The sequence below is a fragment of the Puma concolor genome, chromosome B2 (genome assembly GCF_028749965.1).
Source record: "Puma concolor isolate L17-30 chromosome B2, mPumCon1.1.hap2, whole genome shotgun sequence".
Taxonomy (NCBI): Eukaryota; Metazoa; Chordata; class Mammalia; order Carnivora; family Felidae; genus Puma; species Puma concolor.
Window position 1 is genome coordinate 31,774,544 of NC_141671.1, and position 18,675 is coordinate 31,793,218.

At 52.7% G+C, this 18,675-nt stretch overlaps 1 pseudogene across 1 annotated transcript; it reads right to left on the reverse strand.

Annotated features, from left to right (window-relative positions):
- Nucleotides 1–1,537: 1,537 nt before the first annotated feature.
- Nucleotides 1,538–17,934, reverse strand: LOC147580862 (neurogenic locus notch homolog protein 4-like; annotated as a pseudogene). The gene is made up of 21 exons (XR_015251755.1): nucleotides 17,758–17,934; nucleotides 16,859–16,940; nucleotides 16,375–16,667; nucleotides 14,507–14,853; nucleotides 14,307–14,429; nucleotides 13,976–14,188; nucleotides 13,706–13,861; nucleotides 13,203–13,397; nucleotides 11,692–11,805; nucleotides 10,467–10,580; nucleotides 10,258–10,379; nucleotides 9,349–9,508; nucleotides 7,990–8,135; nucleotides 7,556–7,708; nucleotides 7,223–7,340; nucleotides 6,918–7,005; nucleotides 6,410–6,563; nucleotides 5,419–5,603; nucleotides 3,198–3,450; nucleotides 2,865–2,970; nucleotides 1,538–2,072 (listed from the first exon to the last, which is right to left on the reverse strand). The product of XR_015251755.1 is annotated as a neurogenic locus notch homolog protein 4-like (transcript).
- Between the last annotated feature and the right edge of the window lie 741 nt (nucleotides 17,935–18,675).

Genomic DNA, 18,675 nt, shown 5'->3' on the forward strand with positions numbered 1-18,675 from the left:
TTATTTGTTCTAGCTCTGTGAAGAATGCTGGTGTTACTTTGATAGGGATTGCATTGAATATGTAGATTGCTTTGGGTGGTATCGACATTTTAACAATATTTGTTCTTCCTATCCAGGAGCATGGAATTTTTTTCCTTTTTTTTTTTTTTTTTTGTGTCTTCTTCAATTTCTGTCATAAGCTTTCTATAGTTTGGCGCATAAATGTTTACAATTGTTAGGTCTTCTTGGTGGATAGACCCCTTGATTATGATATAATGCCCTTCTCCATCTCTTGATACAGACTTTATTTTAGTCTAGATTGTCTGATTAAGTATGGTTACTCTGGCTTTCTTTGGTTGACCATTAGCATGATGGATGGTTCTCCATCCCCTTATTTTCAATCTGAAGGTGTCTTTATGTCTAAAATGGGTCTCTTCTAAACAGCATATCAACGGATCTTGTTTTCTTAACCATTCTGTTACCCCATATCTTTTGTTTGGAGCATTGAGTCCATTGACGTTTAGAGTGAATACTGAAAGTTATGAATTTATTGCCATTATGATGCTTGTAGAGTTGGAGTTTCTGGTGGTGTTCTCTTGTCTTTTCTAATCTTTGTTGCTTTTGGTATTTATACACACACACACACACACACACACACACACACACACACATATATATATATATATATATATATATATATATATATATATATATAATTTTTTTTCATCTTTTCTCCCCTCAAAATTTCTTGCAGTGCTGGTTGAGTGGTCACAAACTCCTCTAATTTTTGTTTGTCTGAGAAACTTTTTATCTCTCCTTCTATTTTGAATGACAGCCTTGTTGGATAAAGAATTCTTGGCTGCATATTTTTCTGATTCAGCACACTGAATATATCCTGCCATTCCTTTCTGGCCTCCCAAGTTTCTGTGGATAGATCTGCTGCAAACCTGATCTGTCTTCCCTGTAGGTTAGGAACATTTTTCCCCTTTTTGCTTTCATGATTCTCTCCTTGCCTGAGTGAGTGGGACTCAGGATCCCCAAAGAAACTTGACCCCCTTCTTCATTTCAGAGAGATTCCTGATATTCCACTGCCTCTAGGGCACAGGTTGCTAAGTGGGTACAGCTCCAGAGCAATGGGCTTAGTCAGGCCCTGGGTGGTAGGTAGTTGAGACACTCTAATGTCTATGACACCCTTGTTTCCTAAGACTGTCCCTTCTCCCTACCCTCCCAAGCTCTCTTGTCTCCCTGAAGGAGAGTCCAAAGACCTTTTCCCTCAGGGGTGCTGGTTGTTAGGGGAGATACTCCATGGCAACAGGTCTTAGAGAGGCTTGAGGCCAGAGGTCTCACAACTCTTAGGAGCCCAGACAGAGGCAGTGCCCTCCTTCCTGGTCCCCATGTTAAATATTGATGCTGCCCTAGTCCCCTGGGCTGGAGCCTAGTGTCTTCCACCCCTACTTGGCAAGGGTTATCAAGGGTGGAAACTGCCTGGAGCCTGAGGCTGTGGTCACACTGTAACTTAGAGGCTCCCCACCCCCAACCTGAAGTCAGGGTTTTAGGGTCACGTGCAGGCTGGAGGAGTCTCACAGCCGTAGCCATCAAACGGACACTCTGCAGAGTCACACTGTGGGTGGCACTGCCCATCCCGGAAGAGAAGCCAACACCGGGAGTGGGAAGGGCAGCCCTTCCAGGGGTCCGGGACCCCCAGGGAGAAGTCTCCCCCATCCCAATTTCCTCCAAGGCTGCTGCAGCCAGCATCACAGGCCCCATCTCCACCTCTGCCCTCAAATCCCTTTGCTCCAGGCCTCTGACACCGGGGCCCTGGAGAGCTGGGAGGGCAGGAGCATCAGAAGGCTGGGGACCCCAGCCCAGGGATCTCTGAGCAACTGCCATTGTGTAGGCATGGAGAAGGAGGGCCACAGCCATGAGGAGCAGGTGGGGTCAAGCAGTCAGGGCCCCCGTAGCCATTGAGGCAGGCACAGCGGGGTGGGAAGCCAAGCTTGGGGGAGGGCAGACACAGGCCACCGTGGTGGCAGTGGTGGCGGCCACAGGAGGGGGCTCTGTGGTTGCAGATGGGGCCCTCAAAACCCTGTGGAGAGGAGAGAGATGTTGGGGAAGGCCCTTGTATTATTCTTCCCACTCCCCCCCCCCCCAAGCAAACTCTCGGGTTAAGATAACTCAGATGGTCTTAGAATCTCATATCTGGAAGGGGCCTCAGAGAACATCAGGATTATATCAATCATTTTATAGATGTAGAAACCATGGTCCATGGTTTTTTCACATAATGACATATTACACAGTGAAAACGGACAAACCACCGCTGTGTGCAACAACCTGGAAGACTAAACACTTAATAGAGTGGTAGTAAATGAATATTATCTTAATCCTTGGACATAGGGTGATAAACTCTCTTTCTCTGGAAGCGGAAGAGGATAGAGGAAGACATAAGTACATGTGAGTCATCGTTACTGTTGTAATTCTTAGGTTAGGTTCCTGGGTATTATGTTGTAAGAATAATAAAAAGAAGGCCATGCACAAACCAATGATGATAGTGTATCATGAACAAAGGCTTATGATTAACCTGATTTCATGCATCTGAGGTCCACGCGCACACACACACACACGTAAAAGAACTTACCCAAGGTCGCCCCATACCTTAGGCAGTGCCATGATATCTGAAAATCCATTCATGCTAACACCTGATCCTGCCTGCCCCCCTGAACTGCTTCTGAGAGCCACTCATCGCCATTAACATGGGCTGGTTCTCATCAATAATTCCCACTCCAGTGCTCCCTAGACTCCCCTCTAGGATCCCACTCAGGCATTCTCACTTGGCACCAGTGTTGGGGGAAACAGAGAAGACTGCTTTGTGGTTACTTATCTGGAGGCAGTGGCAGGTGAAACCCAGGGGTGGTCCTGCTGTTGTCTCACAAGACCCTCCGTTGGAGCAGGGCTGGCTCTGGCAAGGGTCTGTCTCCACTTCACACCACTGGCCTGTGGTGGGTGGGGTTAGATGTCATACGCTACTTCAGTCATTGCCCCCTTCCTAGCTCATTACTGGGAATTGACCCAGTACTACCTGCACAGGAAGGGATCCTGGGGCATATTCCCTGGGGTGGGGAGGAAGGGGGATGGACATGATGATTAGGCTTCCTTGTGGGTGGGGGTTGTCAACTCAGCTGTGCCACAGAGATGCCTCCACACACCCTCCCAGGCCTCACCCGTGTATCCAGGCAGACATTGGCAGTAGAAAGCATTGGCCAGAGAGTGGCAGGCTGCAGTGCCTGGGGGGTGGCAGGGCTGGTCCAGACACTCATCTACGTCCCCTTCACAGCGCAGCCCCACAAAACCTGGAGGGCAGGTGCAGTAGAAGCCTCCAGGTTTGGGGGTGCAGGTCCCATGGTTGTGACAGGGCTGGGATTGACAAGCGTTGGATTCCTTTGAGCAGTTCTGTCCATTGTAGCCTGGGGCACACTGCGGGCAAAGAGGGTCAGACAGGGAACCAATAATCCAGCCCATCTCAACAGTACGGGGGAGCCAGCTCAAGACAGTCTGCCCAATCCCTTCCCTACCTTCCAGTTCAGAGTATCACTCAACTGATCATCCATCACAGCCCTGCATAGCTTCACCCTTGTATCTCAACTCCATGCTATACCCTTGTTCAATAGTGGGCAATTTAACTGCTCCAGCAGTCCCAAACCATCTTATGATGCAATGCTATTAAACATAGTTCTGTTTTGGGTAGGACCTCCCTCCCTCAATCACATGCCTCACCCCCAGGCTCTGTTATGCTTTCTTAATTAATTTGTAAGTGTTTATTGAATGCCTGCTTCGTGCCAGGCACTGTTGTAGGCACTAGGAACATGAAGAAAATTAGAACTCATCCCTGCTTCCATGACGTTCTCAGTAAACCAGAGAGACAGCTAGCCTTTATTGCATGATTTCTATACATAAGCTCATAAAACCCTCCCAACAAACTTGTATGTGAATTATCTCATTTGATTCTCACTTTACAGAAAAGGCAAATGATTCCTGGAAAGACTGCATGACTCGGCTAGCAGGTGGCAGAGCTGGGATTCAGTGCAAGTCTGTGACTTCATAACCAGTACCCTTAGCCATTTTCCAATTGTTTACCTTTCTGCTAGTGGGAGAAGGGTCATCGATGAGGTCTGTACCATGTGCTGAGTTCTTGCAAGAGGAAGGAGAGCATGTAAGAATGCAGTACCAGGCTTCAGAAAGGTGGAGCAAAAGGGAATTACAGAGAGTGTGAGGAGTGGCTGGAGGGCTGGGAGAAGCGGGTGAGGGGGTATCTTGGAGATATCGGAGGGAAGGAGTCTCAGGAAAGGGGAGGTAAAGCTGAGTGTTGGGTGAAGGGGTGTTTGCTACTGATTAGTACACTGCTTTTGTGTATGTTTGAAAATGGTCATAATAAAAAGTTAAAGAGTAAAATTAAAAAGTTAAAGAGGATGGTTGGGGGATTTGCATCACACCTTTTATCGAAAGTCAGCCTTCTGAGTACAGGCATCAGGCTGCTTGGACTTGAATCCCAGCTTTGCCTCTTCTGCTCAGTGATCTGAACCACGAGGGAGAGGCCCACACCCAGTCTGGAGAGAAGTTAGGGACATTTCCCTGAGGAAGGCACCTCTTGAGCACCATCCAGTGGAAGTGGGTGGGGAAGGACAGTGGAGAGCCAGTATAAGGGGTGTGTAGGGAAGCCAACAGCAGCTGGAGCAGAGAGTAGGAGGGCGGGGATGTGGGGACATGAGACCTAAGAAGCCGGCAAGGCTGGGTCACGCTGGCCTTAGATTTCACTATCAAAGAGCCACAATGGGGCGCCTGGGTGGCTCAGTCAGTTGGGCGTCCGACTTAGGGTCAGGACATGATCTCGCGGTCTGTGATTTCGAGCCCCGGGTCGGGCTCTGTGCTGACAGCTCAGAGCCTGGAGCCTGCTTTGGATTCCCTGTCTCCCTCGCTCTCTGCCCCTCCCCCGCTCATTCTCTGTCTCTCTCTGTCAAAAATAAATAAACATTAAGAAAAAAATTTTTTTTTTTTTTTTTAAAAAAAGAGGTGGGCAGCCACTGAAGGGTTTTAAGCAGGGGAGTGACAGGTCAGCTTAACATTTTCAACAGAGCACCCTGGTAGTGGAGTAAAGGTTGAGCCTATAGGTGGACAAGTGGGGAGGCAGGGACAATAGGAGGGTGCTCCATGTGCGGAGGAGGGTGGAAGGCAGCAAAGGCTTAGACTGAGGCAGTGGGACAAAGGGTGAAGGAGGAAGGACAGAATTGAGAAAGATTTAGGAGGCAAAATGGCATGACTTGGTGGTTGGTTGGGTATGTGGGTAAAGGAAAGGGAAATGAATACATCACTACACGCCCCCTCAACTACTTTTCCCACATCCACCCACGCTTGTCTCCCCTACTGCTCTCCTCTAGACCGGCTTACCTGGCAGAGGTACCCAGTGGGCTGGGCCATGCACGTGGCCCCATGTTGGCAGGGCCTGGACTCACATGGGTTCACCCTGTCCTGACATACGCTGCCTTGGAATCCAGGGGGGCAGTGGCAGAAATAGGAGGAGCCACTGTCGATGCAGAGACCTCCATACTGGCACAGGGAAGAAACTTCTGTGCCTGAGAAGAAAGGCAAACAGGGATAGACAAAGCTAAGTTAGGTTCTCAGAGGTCCCAGACACAGAGCAGAGAGGCTCATGGAGATCACTGACATTCCTGGGGTGGGTGGAGGCCACTTGGAGCCTGAGGAGTCAATAAATTCTGGTGCTGAAGAGGTTAAGACATCCAGATCCCCCTCCTGCCTGTTCTGCCAGAATGGAGAGAGATACCGCTTGTTAAACTTATTAGAGCATTATAAGCAACTGTATTCTTGGCTTTAAACAAGTCTCAAGGAAGAAAGAACTCAGCGGAAACTTTAGGTGCCTAAGTCTGTCCCCTGAATTGGCATCCTGTGATGTTCTCTCACTGTGATTCCCATCCCCTAACTCCACAGTAGTCTCTTTCCTGAGTTCTGCTCATATTAAACCTCATTGGAATGAGGCGGGGGGTATTTTTTCACAAGGGGGTTGGCATAACATGAAAATGATTGGGAGCAGCAGTTGAGTGAAGTTGGGTTAAGTGTGATCCATTCTAGCTGAGTTATGATGATGGTGACAGAGTTGAGTTGCTTCACATGGAGTTATGTCTCAGTGGTTGTGATAAACTGGAGTCTTGTTGTCCGGGTTGGTTGGTGTTGTTTGAGTTGCTTTGAGCATGGTGATAGGAGGGCTGAGCTATAGAATCAGCAGTAGTGGTTGGTTTGTGTTACTTTGACTCTTAGTTGGTTGTTTTGGTCAAAGGTTGTATGTGGATGCCCTTAGCGATCGGGTAGAGAGGGACACCCGTTCTCTCTTCATCTGTTCCCCAGTTGGTCCTTGGGTTAGTACCTTGGCTCAAAGCGGCCTTCTGGCAGGAGGACAGCGGAAGGTTGCAGAGAGGCCCGGTCCATCCCTGGAGGCACAGGCACTGGAAGGAGGGCCCAGTCTGGAGGCAGTGGGAATTGTGTGGACAGGGCTTCTGGGCACAGATGTCCACCAGAGTCTGAGGTTTAGGAGAGAGCATGGGGCAAGACTGAGTGTCATGTGTTCAGGCCCAGAGATGGTCTTCTGCCAGCTGCTCAAAATCCTTACCTGTCAAGCTCTCTCCTGAATGGTCTGGGGCCAGGTGATAGCCTCCCTCCCCCACCCCCACATCCCAGAACAGTTCCTGGGATCAGAAATCCTTTCCTCACTTCTACTCCATGCAAACCTCAAGCTAGAGCTCACCTCCCAGATGCCACACCCCCTTTCATGTGGTTACCTTCCCAATCTCCCTGCTCTTCTAGTCCCTGAGACCCTCCCACTAGAGCCCTTCAGCCACCGCCCTCCTCCACACACTTGGCTCAGCACCCCTCACCTGGCAGCTGTCTCCTGTGTAGCCAGGGGGGCAGAGGCAGTGGGGACCCTGAGGGCCATCTTGGCAGGTTGCCCTGTTCCTACAGGGGCTGGACAGGACAGAGACAAGGCATGGTGGGAGGCAGTCCCGGCAACCAAAGGGGAGGGAGTGTGTGACGTGGTGATGAGATAGGAAACCAGAAAGGGAGTCATAGTGAAAGGATGTGGGATGTGGAATTCAAGGCAGCCTGGAGCCCCAGAGGAGATGGACAGGAAGGGTGGGAAGGCTGAGGGGCCCCTTCCCTTCCTCTAGGGGTCTTTGCTCACTTGTCTGCACAGCTAGGACGGGTCCTTCCCTCACAGCGTGGGCCTTGGAAGCCCGCAGCACAGAGGCAGGAGGAGGTGCCAGGCCTGTTCACACAGGTACCCCCATTGAGGCACGGGGCTGGAGAGAGGAGGCTGTGAGGGGTTCGGTTCCTTACCCATACGTGGGCTGTGACCTTAGTCACACCCCGCACAGGACATACACGCACTCCCTGCTGCCCCCATCAAAACTGCAGCTCGTGGTGGCCAGTGGATTTTTATCAGACGGCACCAACACACCCTGACCAGTTCCTCCATCCACCTGTGGCCCAGCCCCAGAACCTGGTAGGTACTCACCAGAGGCACAGTGGTCAGTGCTCGTCTGTCAGTGGGGCCCAGTGTGGCTCCGAGGGCAGGTGCAGGAATAGCCCCCAGGGCTGGGGCTACAGGAGCCACCGTTGAGACAGGGCCCTGAGTGACAAGCCGTTAGCTCCTCGCTGCAGGTGGGGCCTGAGGGAAATGAGTGGGGTCTGAGAAAGGGCATCCTCTTCTCTCTGTCTTCCTCCACTTATCTCCCCTTCCTTTTCCTCATCCCCATCCCTTTTGTCTTCCATCCAACCTCTTTTCTTTTCTTATCACCTCCTGCATATCGCCTGTGGTCCCTGCAGCACATGCTCAGTTCTCCTTGGTGGTGACTAAGATCCAGAGGCCTTGGACACATGACTCTACTGGTCTTGCTCTTGATTAGAGGTGGCCAGCCCAGAATGTCTGTGGTTTGGGAAGGGCCTCACCTGTGTAGCCTGTGGGGCAGGTACAGTTGTAGCCCGAGGGCTGGGGGTGGCAGGTCCCGCCATGCGCACAGGGCGTGGAGATGCAGCCCCCCAGCTCTGCTTCACATTCTGGTCCTGTCCATCCCACATCACACACACATGAGGATCTGGTCATAATGAGAAAAAGAAGGGTGTTTTTCTTCTTCTGGTGATATTTTCTTCTCCCCTCCCCACCCCTCATCATTGGTTAGACCCCTATGGCTTTCTTTTTTTTTTTGTTTTTCATTTTCATTTTTGAGAGAGAGAGAGAGAGAGAGAGAGAGAGAGAGAGAGACAGGGTGGGAGTGGGGAGGGGCAGAGAGAGAAAAGACACAGATTTGAGGCAGGCTCCAGGCTCTGAGCTGTCAGCCGCGAGATCACAACTTGAGCCGAAGTCAGATGCTTAACTGACTGAGCCATCCAGGCACCTCTTCTGTTTTTAAGTAGGCTTCACGCCCATTCCACAGTCCAATCCAGCCTGGAGCCCAACGTGGGACCTGAGCTCACCACCCTGAGATCACATCCTGAGCTGAGGTCAAGAGTTGGACATTGAACCAACTGAGCCACCCAGCCCCCTGATCTCTTCTTTTTTTTGGCCCTGAGACTCTGGTCCCCTTCTTCAGTGGCTCTGTTCTCAGCATTGTCCCCCTTCCATACCTGCCTCCTGCTTGTTTTCTGCAACTATATGTATGGATATGTATATACATTTCTTCTGTAATTTGTTTATTATCTGTCTTTCCTCATTAGAATGAGAGCTCCATGAGAACAGACACTTTGTCTCTTTTGTTTTGTGCCATTCCTCCAGTGCCTGGAAAAGTATCCACACATAGTAGATGTTCAATATTTGTCTAATGTATGATTTTTTTTCAGATTTTTCAATTTTTTATTTTTGAGAGAGAGAGAGAGAGACAGAGTGAGAGTGGGAAAAGGGCAGAGAGAGAGAGGGAGACACAGAATCTGAAGCAGGCTCCAGGCTCCGAGCTGTCAGCACAGCTTGGACGCGGGGCCTAAACTCATGAACTGTGGGATCATGACCTGAGCCGAAGTTGGACGCTCAACTCACTGAACCACCCAGGTACCCCTCTAATGTATAGTTAATTGGCCCTGGGATTCCATGTTTTTCTTCCTGTTCTGACCCTCTAGCCCTCCGTTTCTCCTGTTATTTATGAACTCTCCCCTCACAGGATAGCACTCACTAGTGGATCCCTCACCTTGGCTTTGACCTCAGAACTTGGCCATTTCCTTCTTCTTCCCTATTGGTCATTTCTTGCAGACTCACCCCTCCGTGGTTGTCTCCCCCTGGCCTAGCTGAGGAGGACCCAGAGGACAGTGGAAGGTTACCTCTGGCAGTGTCCGTGGTGGCAGGTGCAGTTGTCCTCAACGGGGGCACAGCCAGGACTTCCATCAGGGTAGAGGCATTGGGCCTTGTCTTCCTGATCTTGGCATTTTTGCTTGGGCTGGCACAGGTTGGGGGCACACAGGGGAACCTCACAGAGATGACCTGGGGTGGGGAGATGGGTCACAGGGAAAACAGAGTCCCTCTATGTCCTTGATGGGGCCAAAGCCACTTTTTATCTATGACTTGCTCACTCCCCACGAACCTGTCCTTCAGTGGCTCCCTGTTGCCTCAGGATACTGTCTAACTTCCTCAGAATGGCACACAGGGTCCTGCATGGCATCATTTCGCAATGCAGTTACCTGCAGCTAAAACATGTAATCATTCTGTCTTGACAAACTCCTACTCATTCTTCCAGACTAGCTCAGCCATTACGTCCTCATGAAGCCTTCTCATCTCTAGTCTGGTTGGCTGGTCCTTTGTGCTCTTATAGAATCCTGTGCAGTCTCTCTCAGAGCACCTGTGGCCATAACCAACAGGAGACGTCTTGGTCTCTCTGCACTAGATTTAAAGCCACTTGAGGAGAGCAGGTCTCTTACCAACTTGTGTCTGTGTCTGGCTGTGCATAGTAGGCACTTAATACATTCTAAATAAGCAAATGAATGGCTTCCTCTTGAACCCCATCCTGTTTCTGAGCCCTAATCACACCATTCATGTTGGGCCCAGTGTGGGCCCTGTAAATAACACCTGCTGTCAGCCTGAGGTTGTGCAAGTTTTGCATTGAATAATTTGAAGGGGTTCCATTCTCATTCTCTTTTTACATTCCAACCCTTGTATATCCAGCAGTGACCTCTGCTCCACCCCTAATGGACTCAACTATCCTGCCAGTCCTTTCTAACACCTCCCCTGCTTACCTGTGAAGCCAGAGGGGCAGAGGCAAAGAAGGCTCCTGGGAGATCCAGGCAGCTTGCTCCAGTGGGGCATGGGCCACTCAGACACTCATCCACCTCGGCCTGACAGCGAGGGCCTTCAAAGCCTATGGCACAGCAGGAGGGTCAGGGACCTGCAGGGGAGTCTGCCCTTGGCCCCCACTCTTCCCTGCAGTGTCTGAGCACTGGTCTACCTGGAAGACACTCGCAATGGAATGATCCAGGCTGGTCCTGGCACTGCCCACCGTTGGCACAGGGAGAGCTTCCACACTCATCGATGTCCTCCTCACACCGGGAGCCAGTGAATCCTGGGGGGCAGGGAGTAAGTGGGGAGAGATGGTAAAGGTTATCTTTCCTTTCCTCTCCTCTCCTCTCCTCTCCTCTCCTCTCCTCTCCTCTCCTCTCCTTCTTTTTCTTTCTTTTGTGACTTTGGATTCATCAGGGAGTTTGTTACAAATATTTGTGACTGAGATGTACAGGTATGATTTCATGGATTCAAACAAGAAATTTAGAGTTAATGCCGATATTTAACCTTCTATTTACACAGACAGAAATATCATTGCTATGAATTGCAGTGAAGAGAATCTTGTTTCAAATGGCTTGGTTTGGAGGTTCATCTGCATGTATCATTATATAATGAAGGTACCAATCTGGGGGCTTCTCAAAGAGTGATTTGAATTTCAGAACATAACAGCATATTTTAGTAACTTCATTCTTTATATAAAGAAGGTATAACTGGCTGTGTGTGTGAATGGTGAAAATACTATGTATCAAAAGCATAAATGCAAGTCGTGGCCCCTCCCCTCACCAGGAAAAGTGAACCTGGGTGGCTTCCCAGACAAGACACCTGGGGCAGGTGGAGGTGACAGGAGGATGATGTTCAACACCTGCCAGTTGTGTGACTTTGGGCAAGTTACTCAAGCTCTCTAGGCTGCAGTGTCCTCTTCTGTAAAAGGGGAATAATAGAACCTAATTTATGGTGTCATTGAAAGGATTAAATGAGGTAATGCCTGAAAAGTACACAGCCAAGTTCCTGGCCTGGAGCAAATAGTCAAGAAACATCTGTTATCATCACATCAGGGAACAGAGGGATCGATAATGGTGGAGAAGGAAGGCCGGGGGCAGTTTTCCCTGCATCCAGGGTGAGCAGTGCCAAGACCAGCCTGGGATCCCCACGAGCAGACTCTGGAGGAGGGCCAGAAAGGACGATTTGGGTAATTGGCAGGACAGAGATAAAGGTGGATGAGTGCGCGAGGAAGGTTTGGGATGTAACAGAAGAGAGTTGGGGGGGCAGAGGAGTTGGGAGAAATGGGAGCCTCGTTGGCCAAGCCAGGGTGAACTTCAAAAGGTTGGGATTGCCGGGCCTGCACTGTGGTTCAGGGGCCTGGGCTGAAGGACTGGAGTGGAATCTGTACTCACCAGGCAGGCAGACACACAGGAAGCCGTTGAGGAGGTCCTGGCAGTCAGCCTGGTTCAGGCAAGGAGCAGAGGCACACTCGTCTGTCTCCACCTCACAGAGCTGCCCTTCTAAGCCTGGGACATGGAGATGTGGTGCAGGCTGAGCCCTGCCTGGGCTGCTCACCCCTTCTGCCCAGGAGAACCAGGGTTCTAGAACCGTCCCAGGGTGCTGTGTGCCTGAAGGTTGGGGCGACGAGCCCGCGGTCCTGCTGCTCTGCTGTGTGTGGCTCTGCCCCCTTTAAATGTGAAAGCTCAGGGAGCAAGGCACCTGCTGGGACCCGAGGGGGCAGCAAGGAAGTACCTTTGGGGGCCATTCTCTGTGCCCAGACGGCAGGCTCACTGGGCTGGGCTAATGAGCCTGGAGGTCCTCAAGGTCAAATGAAACAAATGGGCATCTGCTTGGAGGTGAGTCATGCCTCTTGTTCTACCCCAGCAGGCTTCTGTGCCAGGGAGACCAGGAGTCCCCAAGGGGGGGTATTTGAAGGGCATTTGGGTAGCTTGTTGGTCACATATTTGTCCTGTATCTTTGGGCTTGTCCTGGTATCCGCAGTGTCACCCTGAACTGAAGCTGGATCAGCCTCTAGACCTCGGTGCCTCCCACTTCTTGCCTGGGGATTCTGCTTCTGAATTTCCTTGGTATCTATGACCTTGTCCCTTGGATGACTGCATGGTTTTCTCAGCTTTTTTCCTTGGATGCTGCTCAGTTTAGGAAGGCTGTTTGGTGTAGTGGTTAAATCTACTGAAGCCCTGGGTTTGAATCCCGGCCATGCCACTTACTGGCTGGACAACTCACTTAATCTCTCTGTGCCCGTTTCTTGTAAAATGGACACAGTAACAATACTGACCTTAGAGGGTTATTGCCAAGATGACAAAATACATGTAAGATGTTCAGTGGTACTTGGCATAAAGTAAGCTATTATTTTTTTGGTTTCATTCAGCTTCCTGATATCGGGTTGGTCACTATACCCCTGGGGAGACCTGTCTCCCTTAAAAGTAACTTGGAGGTAGGTGCAGCCTTGTGGCACTTTTTTTTTTCTATTGTACCAAATTCAAGCATACAGGCCCTTTGGGGTTTTAAGGATTTACTCAATCTCTACAGGGGAGAGTTTCTGTGATTAGCAGGAACATTCTGAGTTGGCATGAGCCGAGGCTGCTGTTGTTCTGCTCTTCCTTGATGGGCCTCTGTGTACAGTGGACCAGGCTGCGCACTTTACAATGACTATGAAGTGAATGCTTTCCTCTCACCCCCAGAGTTGAGCAGTGTACAACCTCAGTACCATCTGTGGCTGCCCTTCTCCTAGAGGCCATGGGTTTCCCAGAGTGTTCATCTTGGGTGGGGAGATGAGAAAGAGGTATTCTTTGATAGCTGATCCCAACTGGCCTGGGGCTATCTATGTTCTGGAGGGGTCATGCCTAGTGGGTTCAGGATTAGTCCCCTGTGTCCTCTACTCAGGGCCCCATCCATCTAGTACCTGGTGGGCAGAGGCAGTGGAAGGTGGCAAGCAGGTCCAGGCAGGTGCTGCCTAGATGGCAGGGCTGGGACAGGCACTCATTGTGATCAGCCTCGCAGCGGGAGCCCGTGTAGCCAGGGGGACAGAGGCAGTCAAAGGAGCCAGGGGTGTTGAGGCAAGAGCCGCCGTGTTCACAGGGACTGGGGCCTTGCTGGGCTAGGAGGAGAGGAGTCAGAAGTTCACAGGGGCCCAGGGCAGAAGGGCAAGGAGGCCAGACTGCCAGGGAAGGCGTGAGGGCCTGCTTGTGGCAGAATGAACACATCGGAGAAAGGGCTGGTGTCTTTAACACAGACGAGGACTAAGTGGGGCCCGGAGGGCTAAGCACTGGTGAGAAGACCGTGTAGGGAAGAATTGCCAAATCTGGACAAAATTGGGAAAAAAGAGATGATTGTATTTTTAATTTGAAAAACAATTTGCAGAGGCTGTTTGGGACTCAGAGAGGATCTGATGTGGGGGTGCCTTACCCATCTGACACTCGTCCAGGTCCTGGTGGCAGGTGGGCCCCGAGTAGCCAGGCTGACACAGGCAGAGTGGAGAGCCTGTCAGGGGATTGGTGCTGCACTGGGCTTCCCCGTGGCATGGCTGGCTCAGGCACATGTCCTCCATGTGGCACAGGAGTCCTGGAGGGCAGGATGGGCATGAGGCACTTGGGCCGCTTGAGGATCCCAGCTGCCCCCCTTATGCTTCTGTCACTTGCCATCCTCACGGCCACCTCCCCGAGCCCTCTGTCACACCTGTGCGGCCAGGTGGGCAAAGGCAGGAGAAGGATCCCGGGGCACAGGTGGCAGCAACACAGTCGTCCAGGTTCTCTTCACAGCCTGTGCCTCCCCAGCCGCTCACACACACACAATGGAAGCTGCCAGCTGAGTTCTGGCAGGTACCCCCATTTTGGCAGCGAGGGGGACCCTGAGCCTCACATTCATCCACATCTTCGGAGCAATCCCAGCCTGTGGGGGATGGGATGGGAAGGGGACAAAGGCTGGAGTTGGGAGCCCTGTGAGGAGGGGAGGCTAGGGGCTGATCATATGGGCCACGGGTGCCATGGACTTAGCTTAAACGACTCACCTGTCCAGGCCTCTGGGCAGAGGCACGTGTAGGTGCTCAGCCCATCCAGGCAAGTGCCCCCGTTCTGACACTGGTGCCCAGCACAGTCATCTGGATTCACCTCACAGCTCGGGCCTCTGAAACCTGACAGGGTCATGGGATTAGCGAAGGGAAGGGGACCTCCCTGCCCCGAGAGAGGGGTGGCAGACGTGAGGACGCACCTTGGGGGCAGAGGCAAGGTGGAGGGTGGAGTCTCTCCCTGGAACCAGCTGACAGGTGCCCCCATTGGGACAGCCCGTAGGGGGGCAGGGTCCTGGCTGGAGCTCACAGCGTGGACCCTCCTGCCCAGTGGGGCAGTGACACCAGAAAGATCCCAAGGTGTTATGGCAGGAAGTGCCTTTGGGGCAGGGCCCTGGGTCCAGGAAACACTCATTGATATCATGTTCGCAGGCATGACCCTCGAAGCCAGGTGGGCAGCGGCACTGGATCTGGGGGTATGTGGCCAGACACACCCCTCCATTGACGCAGGGATTGGCTGAGCAGAAGTCCCGAAGCTGGCACTGCTCACCTGAGGCAGAGGACAGAGGGCGCTGTTCAATCCCCGTCCCCTGCTCCGCTGGGAGAATCCAGCTCTCACTCTGGATTATCTGTGTCTGATTTTCATGTTGCCTTCTCTTTGTTCCCATATGCTTTTTGCCCTGCTCCACCACCCCTTGCCTCAGTTTTGGCGTTCTGGAAAATGGGAGCTGTCGTTGTTGGTGGGAGTATTGCAGGCTGGCCCTGCTGAGCAGACCTGAGACACAGTGTCCTTCCAAATTTGGTGGCCTTTCCTTGGTGGGGAGGAGAAAAGCAGCTGGCCTCCAGACTCGGCACCTTGCTGTGCCACCACCGCTGTGTGCCCTCAGGTGTGTCTGGCCTCTCTTGTCTGGATTTCCTAATCTTTAGGTGGGTACAGTGTTGCAGATAATGATAAGGAGACAGACGTCTCATCTGTTCCCCACAGTGGCAACGGCGGTGGTGGCAGCTGGCACTGGGCTAAGTGACCACCTCCTGAACATCACTCCCTTTCCTCCTCTCGACAGTGTTATGAAGTGTGGACATCAGCTGGCAACTGAGGATGCAGAGAGCTTAACTACCTGATGCAAGGGCGCGCGTCTCATCGGTGGCAGAGCTGGCACTGGACACGTGGGCCGCTGCTCTGAAGCACAAGGCCTGGCAAGTTGCCATTGACAGTCCTCCTTGTTGTCATACCACGAGAGGCTGGTCTCCCACCCCCAAATCCTCAGAATTACCCAGGCACTCAAAATATCTCCATGCCTGGGCCCACCCCAGACCCACTAAAGCAGCCTTTCTGGGACGTGGGCACCAGTATGTTGCAGGCTTTCCAGGTGATTGCTGTGCCTTGCCACGTTTGAGAAGCCTTGCTCTTCTAGTCCACCCCTCACAGATCACTTTCCTCCCCGTGTGGTCTTCACTGCCCTGTCCAGTCCCCTCCCTCCTGGTAGATCAGGGGAGCCTTCCTCTCCAGGGGCTCTCACTTCTGTCCCATACCCCTGACTGCTTCCCCAGGCTAGGACACCCTGACCACCAGGGGTCCCACACCCTCGCCCCAGGGTTGCACCCCTCTTCATTGCCTTGATACCCGTTCCTCTCTCTGGGTCAGATCCCTTCCACCCCCATTCCACCTCCCACCACCACAGTCTTTCCAGGTGTTGTTATGGGCTCCTACTTGGAAGAATAAAAGCCAGATGCCCATTATGCAGAATCTAGGAGGTTCCCCTCTCCCTGCCTTGTGCTAGGCATTAACCCTCTAGCTACTGGGTCGAGGGGCCAGGCTGGGGCACTAAGGGGGCTATGGCAGTAGCCATTTACTAACGGGTTGGAAAACATTTCAACATTTTAAGCATTGGTACAGCCATGCTGGTGAATGTGTCTCGGGTCAATGGTCAGCAAGAGGGCTTGTTGATTCTCACAGCCTCTGTCCTCAAAGGAGCTGGCTGTTTTGCAGACTCCAGTTCCATCTTTCCCACCCCATTTCCCAGTCCAGTGTTCCTGCCTGTCCCGTCCTCCCCACCACTGCAGTGCTCACCTGTCCATCCAGGCAGACAGGAACATCGTGGGCGGCCTGAGGCCTGGATATGGCAGCGGCCCATTTTGGAACAGAAGGAAGAACAGGGGTCCTTGAGTTGGGCCTGGCACCTCTGGCCAGTGAAGCCAGAGGGGCAGGTGCAGGAGAAGCTGGGGGCCAAGGGAGAGGGAAGGCTGGGGGAGCCTGGGAGGGCGGGAAGCAGAGCTTGGCAGCTGCCCCCATTCTGGCAGAGCTGGGCATCCTGGCAGGGGTCAGGAAACTGGCATGTCTCACCCAGGAAGCCAGGGGCACACCTGAGCAGGGGAGGGGAGTGGAAAACTTAAATCACTGGGTCCTCTTTGCCTTCTCTCCCACCTCCCTTCCTTTGCCTTCATTTGTTTCCCTTTAGTGCCTTTACCTCCTCCCTTTCTCCTTCCTTCCCAGTCCCTCCTCCTCCCCAGCTCTCCCTCCCCATTTCTGGTATCCCACTCCCAGGAGAACTCACTGGCAGCTCCCTTGTCCTTGAGATAGGCTCAGGCAGGTGCCTCCGTTGGCACAGGGTTCTGGGAAGTCCCCACACCGAAGCACTAGGGGTGGAGATGAGTAAGGCATAGGAGTGGGGAGCGCTGTGTTCCCAGATTTCTCTGGGTGCTTTGCTGCCTGCAGCAGCCCCACACGTGCTCTCAGCCACCACCACTTCTGCACTTGCCTGATCCCTACCGGAGTGGTGCTCTTGCCCTCAGAGTGGTGCCCTTGCCCTGGCATCGCCCCGCCCCCATCCCAGGCCTGGGGATCCTCTCAGCTCCTAATCCCCACCCCCTTTCCTGTTTATTAGCCAGCCTTCCAAGTCCAGCCTCAGGCTCCATCCCTTGGAATGGAGACAACAGGGCTCAGGAGGGGGGCCCAGGGGACTCCTGGAAGGGGAATGGCTGAGACATTGAAGGGATTTCCTCCCGGAAGGGCCCAGCATTGAGCCATCCGGGGGTGGGGACAGCTGGACCGGGAAAGGGACTTGGTCAGCCCTTGACCTTCCCATGTCTCCATCTCCTGCTTTGTTCTCATCGCCTTCCCTAGCAGGAGGCCAGTCTTTTCCCCTCTTTACCTCCTAAATGTGATTGCAAGAGCCTGCTGTCCGCCAGCACTAAGGCCAACTGGGTCTCCCTGAGGCAGGCACCCTCCCACCCATTCCCCAGACAGTCACCGCCCCTGGCACAGGCCCCAAAGCCTTGGTTTGTGCAGCTGCAGCAGCAGAGTCTTTTCTCCCTGCATTTGGGGGGTGATGGTGGTGAGATTCTCTTCCACCCAGTGTCCTCTCAAAGCATGGGGCTTGGCCCTCCGCCCCCCACCCATCAACACCCTCTTAAGGAAGATGGGTCCCGTCACCTCTCCGACCCCATGCCTCACCTCTGGTCTTGACGACTGAGTGACACAGCAGCAGCAGCAGCAGTGAAGGGGGCTGCATTCCAGAGCACCGCCCCACACCCAGATCCTCTGCCTCCTCAGGCAAGGACCCTCAGAGCCCTCACTGAGGCAGGAGCCACCTCCTCTGCTCCCACGGCCCCTTCCTCCTCCTCTGCCCACTGCAAGCCTCACGTCTGAGCTGTTTCCTGAGTCACACAATGTCCTGGACACCCTAGTGATGGGAGGGGGAGGAGTGGAACAACATTGAGGGGGATGAGGGAGGGGCCTTCTGTCCCTGACAACCCCTGGGGAGAGGGGGAGTGGGATGGTGTGGCAGGTGAACAGGACGGGAGCACCGGGCTGGGGGGGGGGGGGGTTCTGGGTTCAGTCCCAGCCCTTCTATTGTTGTGTGGTCTCCCCTTTCTAGAGATGAGAATGACAAGGTGGCCTACCCTTGCCCTGGGAGGGTCAGGGCCTGGAACAGAGGTGTGGGGTGTTGAGGCATCTTCTGTTCCAGGTTAGTATCCGTGCTTCTTGGTCAATCTGCAACTTTCTATAAGTCGAAACCACTAACCTTGGCAGTGGGAATGCAGGGCACTCCTAGCCATTACCTTGGCCCTTGCTGGGGACTTAGTTTTCTCCCTTGGGGGAATGGGCAAGTTCCTGGGCTGGTTCTGGGGGAAATCTTGGCCTTCCTTTGTTGGCAAACGTATAAAACCAATATCAATGATAAATGGACGTTGTTGGTACTGAAATGTGCAGTCTGGATTATCCAGCGCAAACTCTATATTTAGGTAAGTTCCCTTCCCTTTCTCTACCACAGAGATCTCTGAGATGTACGGAATGTCAGTTTCTGAGTTCAGAACTGGAGTAAATAAAACGACAAAAGAGAATTCATTTCCCTGACTCATCCTACCTTTT